This window comes from Benincasa hispida, chromosome 10 (assembly GCF_027475165.1).
Source record: "Benincasa hispida cultivar pf3 chromosome 10, pf3_genome.v1.1, whole genome shotgun sequence".
Taxonomy (NCBI): domain Eukaryota; kingdom Viridiplantae; phylum Streptophyta; class Magnoliopsida; order Cucurbitales; family Cucurbitaceae; genus Benincasa; species Benincasa hispida.
In genome coordinates, this window is record NC_143487.1 from 42136029 (window position 1) to 42145968 (window position 9940).

Genomic DNA, 9940 nt, shown 5'->3' on the forward strand with positions numbered 1-9940 from the left:
TGCCTAAGGAAAGACATGGACGTAAGCAATGGATGCATGATGATGGGTGATGGTGAAACAGTTGCTGCATTGTCAAATTAAGGCCTAAGAATTTGGCTAAGTGTTCAACACACAGTGGGCTTAAGCAATAGAAGGTTTGACATCAAAAGGAGAAGTACATTAAGAGGATTGTCAAAGACAGTGAGTGACTTTAAATGCTTCAAATTCTTTAAGTGAATTGCAAATGCTTTATGAATGTTTTAGCAATACATGTTTATTGAAAGCTATTTATGAAAACTATTCCCAAATAGTTTCCAAGTAACACATCTCTTTAATGTTATTTTTATGCTATGCATTTCAATGATCATGAGTATGTGTTAGTACTAAATGCTTTAGGGCAACTAAGTCATAAGAATGTGCCTTAGAACATACGAATAGCCCAGTATTAAGGGATTAAATGAAAAGGTACTTGAGCTTAGTCTTAGATGTGCGAGTTCAGCATGAATAGCTCAGTACTAAAGGATAGATGAGAAGGTATTGAAGCTCAGTCTTGGATTTGATTAGCTAAATACTGAAGGACATAGAGAAGGTATCTGAGCAGTTCGATATTGAAGGACACTAAAAATGTATTTGAGCGATAGTACCTAAGATATAACGGTACTTAATTAGAACCATGTGCACGTAAATGGAGTTGACATTGGTAGTGTTGAGATTACTCCACATAAACTAAGGATTGACGTTGAGGTATTGAACAAAAGGGTTCTCTCTCAACTAAGGATACAAGTTATATTTTTTTTTAGAGAGTTGAACAAAAAGGTTTCTTCTCTCAATTAAGTAGTAATGCAGTTAATAATGGTAAAGAGTGAGCAAGAGGGCCACTCTCAACTAAGGCATAGTTCACCAAAACATAAATAGTCATTTTTTATGTTAATGATTACGTGAATGATGGTTGCCCTAAGTTTTTATTTTCAGTTAAAGCTTTCAGTTTTACTATCAGATTTATGTATGATGCTTATGTTTTAAAAGTTAGTCACTCACTAGGCTTCTAGCTCATGTTTTCAAATGTTTTTCCTTCTCCAGATAGTGGTTAGTTCCCAGAAGACATCTTTACTGCTGCTCTGCCACTCAAAGACTCAGGTTGAAGGAAGCTTAATTGAAAACTTTGTATTTGTTAGTACACATATATCTGTCATATAGGGACTAGTGTTGTATGTTAGACTCACTAAGTTGTAATATACATAAGCATATGTATGAATAATGTTATGAAACCCTGTAATGTAAATGTATTAAGTTTTGAGTTAATCTATTCAGTATGTTAAGGAAATGTATATATACTAGGATTTAAGACAAGTCAAACAAGTTAGTTAAGCAGTAAGTGCCAGCAAAAAGGTTGGTAACTGCTACAGTCACATCTCCTTCCAAGTTAAGAGAGTAATCTGAGGCGGAGTGTGACAGTTCCTAGAACTCCCGACAACGTACACTAACCGTCGGGAGTTCTTGGAACTCCTAACGTGCTCTTTTATTCGTCGGGAGTTCTTGGAACAACTCCCGACAGTCCCTTTCTTGCATCAGGAGTTCCTCTCCCGACGAATTTTTTCCGACCATACTCCCGACGCCTCTCCCGACGCGTTTTCCACCATTTCTCGGCGATTCTGAGCATCGGGAGAAGTGTGATTTCTTATAGTGTCGGTTCTCATAACAAGATCGATAATGGATGTAGAAACTCAATAACAACCAATCAAATTAATCAAATATGAACAATTAATTTCAAGAACAAAAATTACAATTAATTTCAATCAATAAAATATAATAACAAATTGCAAAATTACATAGGAGAAAGATAGAGAAATTGACACTAGAAATTTTATAGTGGTTCGCCACAACTGACCTACATCCACTTCCCAAGCTCTTTTTGGGTATGTCACTACGAACTTGACTCTTTCCATGGCTTAAAGTCGAATTGGTGCAACATTTTTTTTTAGTGCAAGAACAAACCCGATCCTTTTCACGGTTGAGGATCAAACCGTTACAACCATTTTTTTTAGGGATCAAGAACAACCCTTACAATGAATTTAGAAATGAAGAACTATATGAGAAAAACTCTTATGAAGAGTAGATTTACAAATTTAGCACTCAATGAATTAATCCTCACAACATAAATATATCTCTCTCAACAAGAAGATGAAAAGAACAAAATTGAAACTTGGAGAAAGAGCAACAATGGTGGCTTAATGAGTTATGGAGGATTGAAATAATAAAACTTGTTATTATGATTTGGAGAAAAAGATGAGTTTAAATAGAGAAGAAAAATTGTTGAAAACCACATTTAATTTGGACCAATGGATTTTGAAAATGAAAAATCAATTATGGAAATTTTAAACTAAACTAGCCACAAACAAATATAATATTAAATTCTTTTTTTCCTTTTTAAATTATTTTTTTTAAAAAAAAATCACAATAAAAAGCAAGAACCCACCATATGTAGAAAACTAACCGTTAGATACAAACATAAAATAATATTAAATTTATTTTCCTTTTAAATTCATTTTATTTTTAAAAGCATTCCAAAGATCAAAAGTCCATCATGTGTCACTATTCTATTACTCCAAGTGGCACCTTTCAATTGGTCCACTTTCATGAGAAAACTTCTACTACCTCATCGGTTCATGATTTTTCTATTAAGCATGTTTTGTCTATATTTTCTTTATTTGAGCTCCAATTTGGGCGATTCAAATTGCGTTGGAACCGTTGTTCCAAGCTCTATGCGATAGATACTTCAAAACACTCAAATTGTTAATCAATAAAAGTAGGTTTGTTATCATCAAAATATTAATTAATTAATTAATTAAAATTAATTAATTTTAAGTTAAGGGCCAAAAAGCCAACAATAATGGGGAGTAAAAGATTCTCCCAATTTTATCCTTTTTAATATAGTATAGATATAGTAAATATATGTTGGTATGTAAAGTGTTAAATGTATATAGAATATGTTCACGTACATGTACGTAAAAGTATTAGATGACTTTACATAAGTAAAAACATGATGATCTCAGCTTCTCTATTCTCGGCGTTTTACTGATCTTGTTTTCTCCTTTCTGTTCACTCTTTAAACATTTTGTCCACTATTTGAGGGAATTGGGAGAGTAATGAAAACACATGAAAAACAGGTGAGAGTGAGAGTGATATAATGGTGGATAATTAAACCCACCATTTTATGTTTATCAGTAGTTTTCGAAGTTGGGCACACAAAGGTGGTAGTCAGAGTCAGTCACCAGAGTTGTTTGTGCGAAGGTAGTCGTTAGAGTCAGTCGCCAGAGTTGTCGTCGGTGGTGGTTGGTGGAGTCCGGAGTTCTTCATCAAAGTTGGTCGTGCGAATGTGGAAGTCGGAGTTGTTTTGTACCAAGGTGGTTGTTTTGGATATCGCAGTATCGTCAGAGGTGGTTGCCAGAGCTCGAAGTTGGTCGTCGAAGTTGGTCATCTGAAAATAGTCACCAGAGTATGTCGCCAGAGTGTGATAGTAATAATTTCCAATGGAGACTGATGGGTAAGTTGGGGTGAATTGGTAAAATAACCAGATCAACCCTACCAACATTTAAAGTTAGTTGTCAAACATTGAATTGTAAAAAATATCGACTCAACCCAACTCTGACATTAAATTATAAAAAATATCGACTCAACCCAACTCTCCTTGGATTGTCAAACACCCCTTATATCCTTGCAAAAGTCACAAGAACTACATGTTCTTGCTCTACAATAGTCTTCTTGTTTTCATTCTTTGAAATTTCCATCCTATGGACAATTCTAACAATGAACAAAGTGAGAGAAATAGCAGTGAAGCTATTTTAGAGGCTTCAATGGCCATAGAAAAATCGAGACCAAAATAAAAAAATTGAAAAGGAAAGGGAAAATGAGTTGATTGTAGAAGAAGTTAGTGAAAGATTGATTACAAAGGAAGAAGAAGAAAGAGAAAATGGGTCGACGTCAAACCTTCATATTCTTCCTTTTAATTCGTACGAACATTCTCCAATCTCAACAAATACATTTGTTCATTATTTATTTATTTATTTGTTTTTGTAACCTTGAACCTATCAAGAAAATTTTTCAACTTCCCAAAAACTTGGATATCCCTTGGATGCAACTATCCCTATAAGTTCTAAAATATAGACCAATAAAATACCAGTCATTTTTTTTTTTTTTTTTTTTGGTATAGTAAAGAAGTGGAGGATATGAATTAGATTGCAAATGTCCTCGCTTCTATATACTATGAAGACATTTTGATGGATAACTTAATAAATATATGAAACCATAGATTTTCTGTCGACAGGTAAGATAATTTTTGTAACACTAGACATAACAAAAACATTGGCTTGAATATACTTTCATAAGGTCAAATCCCTGCATTAAATTTGCAAGAAAGCAATCTAAAACATTTTCTTCCCTAAAACCAAGAGGCTAATGTTCATATTAGAATTGGGAAAAATCATCCCAACTTTAGAACCTCGAAATTACGTTGGCTTTAAGAGGCTTTTCCATAACGACGGTGAACTCCACCTTCTCCGACAGATCGACTTCATCTCCTTCTACCGCTTTCCATTCAAACCTCCATATCAAATTCCCAATGAAATACTCTAAATGAAGAATTGCCAGACCAAATCCTGGACAAATTCTCCTCCCTGCTCCGAACGGCATCATCTTTATCTCTTTGCTCCCTGTTATATCAAACTCTGCTACTTCTTCTTCTTCTTCTTTCCCGCCTTTCATGAACCTCTCCGGCTTAAACGCCATCGGATCTTCCCACACTTCTGGGTCCCAACCCATCTCCGCCACCATGAAATTCACACTCCCATTCTTTGGTATCACATAATTTTCCAACTCTGTATCTTCTTTCACTGCGTGTGGTAACACGAAATGACCGGGTGGGTGTCTTCTCAATCCTTCTAAAACCACCGCTTTCAGATATGGAAGTTTCCCCAAATCCTCTTCCTTCACCTCCTCTCTTGACCCATCTCCCATTACTCCTTTAATCTCTGCGAAAAGCTTGTTTTGAATTTCTGGGTTCTTTACTAAATTCGCCATTATCCATTGCAGAGCTGTGGAGGTTGTATCGGTGCCAGCGTTAAGAAACTCGGAGGCTACGGCTACCATTTCTTCATCTGTAAACTTTCTCTTCTCCTCTGGGTGCTCCAAATCCAGAAGTGTATCCACATATGACACCACGAATTCTTCGTCTCCTCCTCTGTTTGTTCTGTCATCCTTGGCCTTCCTTCTAGCTTCGACCAAAGGAATCAGGACTTCATCTCGATTCTTCTTGAGTTGAAGAAACGTCTCCCAGCGCTTTCGGAGGAAAATCTTGGTCAATTTGGGCCAGAAATTAAGGATATTAAAACGCCTAAGATTTATCAGCATCGTATGGTGGACATTCTCGATTTCCTTGATCTGGGATTCGTCAAGCTTATCCCCAAAACACATTAACACCAACAAACAAAACATAGCGTACTGAAAATGATCCACAACGGAGACAGGACTTCCCGATTGAGAGTAGGAAACAAACCGATTAACAAGAACATCCAAAACCCACTTGCGAGCTTTACTGTAGGACTTGACCCGCGAAGGATGGAGGATTTGGGAAGTGAGATTACGGCGGAGGAGGCGCCAGAGTGGACCGTAAAGGGCGGTGTTGATGTTGTGTTGGTTGCTGGAGGCGATCTTGCCGATGGGTAGCGCCGGTGGACGGTCGGCGAAGAGAGCGCCGTTAAGGACAAGGGCCTTGTGGGCGATGGAGCGGTCGGCGATGAAGACGGCGGGGCGGGAGCCGATGGGGAGGGTGACGATGGGGCCGTATTTTGCGACGAAACTCCGGAGCAGAGACTCCATTTGAAGAGGGGATTTGCGGAGCCATTGGAGATTGGTGAAGATGGGGATTGAAGGAGGGCCTGGTGGGAGTTTCGTGGAGCTTCGGAAGTGGGAAAGGATGGAGTTCAGAAGAGAGCAGATACAGATTGAGATGATAACGATGAACCACGTCTCCATTACTTCTTTCTCTTCTTTCTTCTTCTGTTTTGTTTTTATCTCTTTTCATCCATTTATATATAAAATGTTTGTGTCACCGATGGAGGGTCCCACGTTTCTTGTTGAGCACACATTGTTTTTTCTATAATAGATTAATGGGGATTTTTTTTTTTAATTTATATAGTTATATCTCAAACCAAATTTAGGGATTGTATTTACTTCAAATCTTAAATTGAACATTAGTTTGCCATCAATTTTGGGCCAATATTGACTCTAAGACATGTTAATTAGCGTAAGTTGTGCAAATCTAAGCAAGGAGGATGAGCCTTGTTAAATAAGTTCAAAATTTTAAGATGTAGAGGAAGAGCGTTAGAGAATTAAAGTTAATTTATTCGTTCTAGAGTTATAATGATATATATGTTGGGCTGTTTTTTCAAGTTATAGAAAGGTATGCATATTAAAGCCCATATGGGCATTAGGTTTAAATTATAAATAGCAATCGGTCAATTGGAATACATTCAAATAGAGTGTGATGACACAATGAAAAGTTAGAAAAGAAAAACAATAGAGAAAATATTCTATACATTCATGGTTTGGAAGTTGATTCGTAGTCTCATCGAGCTGAGATTTTAACAATGTGTCATTGACATGGAGATCTTCAATCTGAATGGTGGATATTTCTTTTGAAGCTACCTGATTGAGCATTTTTTAGGTAAAATACAAATTGAAACCAAACTATCAACACTCAGAAGACACATCACCCGCTTTCAAGAATAAGGGGAAGCACATAAGTCGAAAAGACATATTTCTAGATCCTAGAGGGCTTTGAAGAGGATGTCAAAGATGCTAGATTGTGGCAACTTTGTTCTCCTCTCTAGGGACTTTACAAAAGTGGGAAATATTTACACAGTTAAGGAGGCAACTTTAACCAAAAAAAAAAAAAAAAAAAAGGGCAAAAAAATCTTAGAAAGGTTCATATTCAAAAAGTTTAACAATATGGAAATCTCCAAAGAATCAGTCTCAAACCTTCAACCACACTTTAGCTTCTAAAACAGATCTCTGGTGAGGGTTATATCGCAAGAAGAATGACTTTTCATCCGTCAACATGTGGTTGAATTGAATTACATTCCTCTGATTTTATTTGAAAGATTATAATCAATGGAATTAATGTAATTAATAATTTTCCATCACCAGACTCCCACATAACGTTCTAAAAACTAGTGAGCCTTTCTTTAGACAACTAATAAGCCGACAAAGGATAAAAAAAAGTTCTTTCGCAAATGATAAGCACTTTTCACAGAAAATTTACTTTTCTTATATTCATCCCAAATGATTTCATCCTTACTACAAAAGTCACCAATGAAAGCATTTTTTACCAACTCAATATTTTAATCTCTAACAAGGGATATAAGAACAACCACTTTTTTTTTCACAAAACTCTCTTTTGTTACGCAAGGTTTAAAATTGATCTTGGATGATTGGCCTTGATCTTCTTGGGTGATCGGCCTTTGGGCTTGTTGATCTTCTTAGATGATCGGCCTTTGGGCTTGTTGATCTTGGATGATCGGCCTTTGGGCTTGTTGATCTTCTTGGATAATCGGTCTTTAGGCTTCATCTTCTTGGAGGATCGGTCTTTGGACTTGATCTTCTTGGATAATCGGTCTTTGGGCTTGTTGATCTTCTTGGATGATCAACATTCGGGCTTGTTGATCGGCCTTCGGGCTTGTTGATCTTCTTGGATGATCGACCTTCTGGCTTGTTGATCTTCTTGGATGATCGGCCTTTGGGCTTGTTGATCTTCTTGGATGATTAACCTTCGGGCTTGTTGATCAGCCTTTAGGCTTGTTAATCTTCTTGGATGATCGGCCTTCAGGCTTGTTGATCTTCTTGGATGATCGGCCTTCGGGCTTGTTGATCTTTTTGGAGGATTAGTGTTCGCACGAGGCTTCCGGAGAAACTTGTTTCGTGGAGTTAAACTTGAGTTGGTGTTGATGTTGAGGTTGATTTGATGCGATGTGGTTCGATCTCTAGTACTTGATCCTCTGATTCTCTTGGATGGTAGATGGACTTGACTTGAAGAAGGAAAGCACCGAACGTTCTTGTAGAAGTCTTGGAAGAGTGTTTGGGTCTTCAAGAGTCTTCTGTCTTCTAGGAGTGCAGCTTCAAGAGTCTTGAGAGTCTTTTACTTATTGATGAATTCTCTCTGGGCTTTCTGAATGTAGAATTACTTGTATCTTCAAAAGGACTTCAGTCTTCAAGCATGGTTAGAATGCTTATATTTTCAAAGAACTTCAGTCTTCAGGATGCTTGCATCTTCAAGGGACTTTAGTCTTTAGAATGCTTGTATCTTCGAAGGACTCCAATCTTCAGACGTGGTTAGCTTCAGAAGTGAAGGAGTCTTCTGACGGTAGAGAATTCCCTATAAGTTCTCTAAAGTATAGAATTGTTGACCCTTACAAATGTGAAGAACTCCTCTATTTATAGAGTTCTTTGCTAGAATTCATGGGTTTGGGTTTGGTCGATCCATGGGTCTGACTAGTTGATTTGGGCCTTATTTGACATTTTAGTCAAATTAAGCCTATTTATGGGCTAAATTGGACTTTTAGCCTAAATAATACTATCAAATTGGACCGAAGTAATTTTATTCAATCCAACGGTTACGAAGGAAACATGTGGCATCATCGGACTTCTCCAATTTATGTCTGCAACTTCAATTTGGGACAAATGTCAACTTCTAATTAGTATCAAATTCAATTATTTGGAATTTCGTCATTAATTTAGTAAATGACATGGAAATTTGCGAACGGTCCAAAATTTCTCATTCAACCATACTAATTACCTTTTAGGCAAGGATTAGCCATTATGATTTGAGTGTTGTCAATGTTACATTTTTGTCAGTCTTCCCAATTCACACCATGTGAACATATTTTCTTTGTTATGGAAAGGATATAACTTAGCCTCTTCTTTAGGTTAGTAGTTTGCTAAGCAAGTAGGTTAAGGATAATCACTCTTCAGTTGCACAAGAATACAATAGTCTAAAATGTGGAGAGTTTAAATGAGAGTTAAACTATAAATCTAGGTCATATGGAAAGATTCCTTGAGAGAGCAAAATTATTACTTTAGCATCTTGTTCTTAGAGAAACAGTTATCTATTCGAAGCCTAAATCCTCATAAATTGTTATGAGTTCCTTAGAGCATTTGTTTTACTTTATCTTATATTTTGATAGAGCATCTTAGTTAGAAAATTACAAACTTTATCTTGTTATCTTCTTGAATTCATTAGGAATTAAGTCTATGATAAAGTAAAAATCTAAATTATAATCCCTATATATGGAGAATAATATAAATTGTTGTTTGACTTTTTGCACTATTGCTCAAACCTTCTAGGAGATATTATTATATAGGCTAAATTACAAAAAAAAAAAAAAATGTCCATAAACTTTACACTTTATATAAAAAATACCTATGAACTTTCTTAAATTTCAAAAATACCCTTAAACTTTAAAAAAGAGTTAAAAAAATGTCATTGTTGTTAGTTTTGAATGGAAATCGTTAAAGTTTTGGTTCAAAATATCCTGAACTTAATAAAAGTTCAAAAATATCTCTATCGTCAGAAATTGAACATAAATTGTTAATACTTCATTACAAAAATAACTTTAAAAATAAAAAAAGTTTAAAAATACTCCTTCCATTAATATGATGCTCAATTTGTTTGAAGTTTTCTTACATTAGAAAAGAACTAATTTTAAAAAAAATTATATAGATATCCTCATTTTTTTTCCATATAAATACTATCATTTCTCTCTTAATTTTTCAGTTACACCAATTTTCTCAACAACCAAAATAAAAACCAAAATTTTAACTTCAAACATAAAATCCCAGAAAATCTCACAAAATTCTAAAATAAAAAATTTTCCTTAAAACATACAAAAACGATAATAGTCAAATAAAA

The 9940-nt window shown here is 35.6% G+C and overlaps 1 pseudogene across 1 annotated transcript; it reads right to left on the reverse strand.

The window, feature by feature from the left end:
- Window positions 1-4330: 4330 nt before the first annotated feature.
- LOC120088475 (cytochrome P450 89A2 pseudogene) lies at window positions 4331-6074 on the reverse strand (annotated as a pseudogene). The gene has a single exon (XR_016523971.1). The product of XR_016523971.1 is annotated as a cytochrome P450 89A2 pseudogene (transcript).
- Between the last annotated feature and the right edge of the window lie 3866 nt (window positions 6075-9940).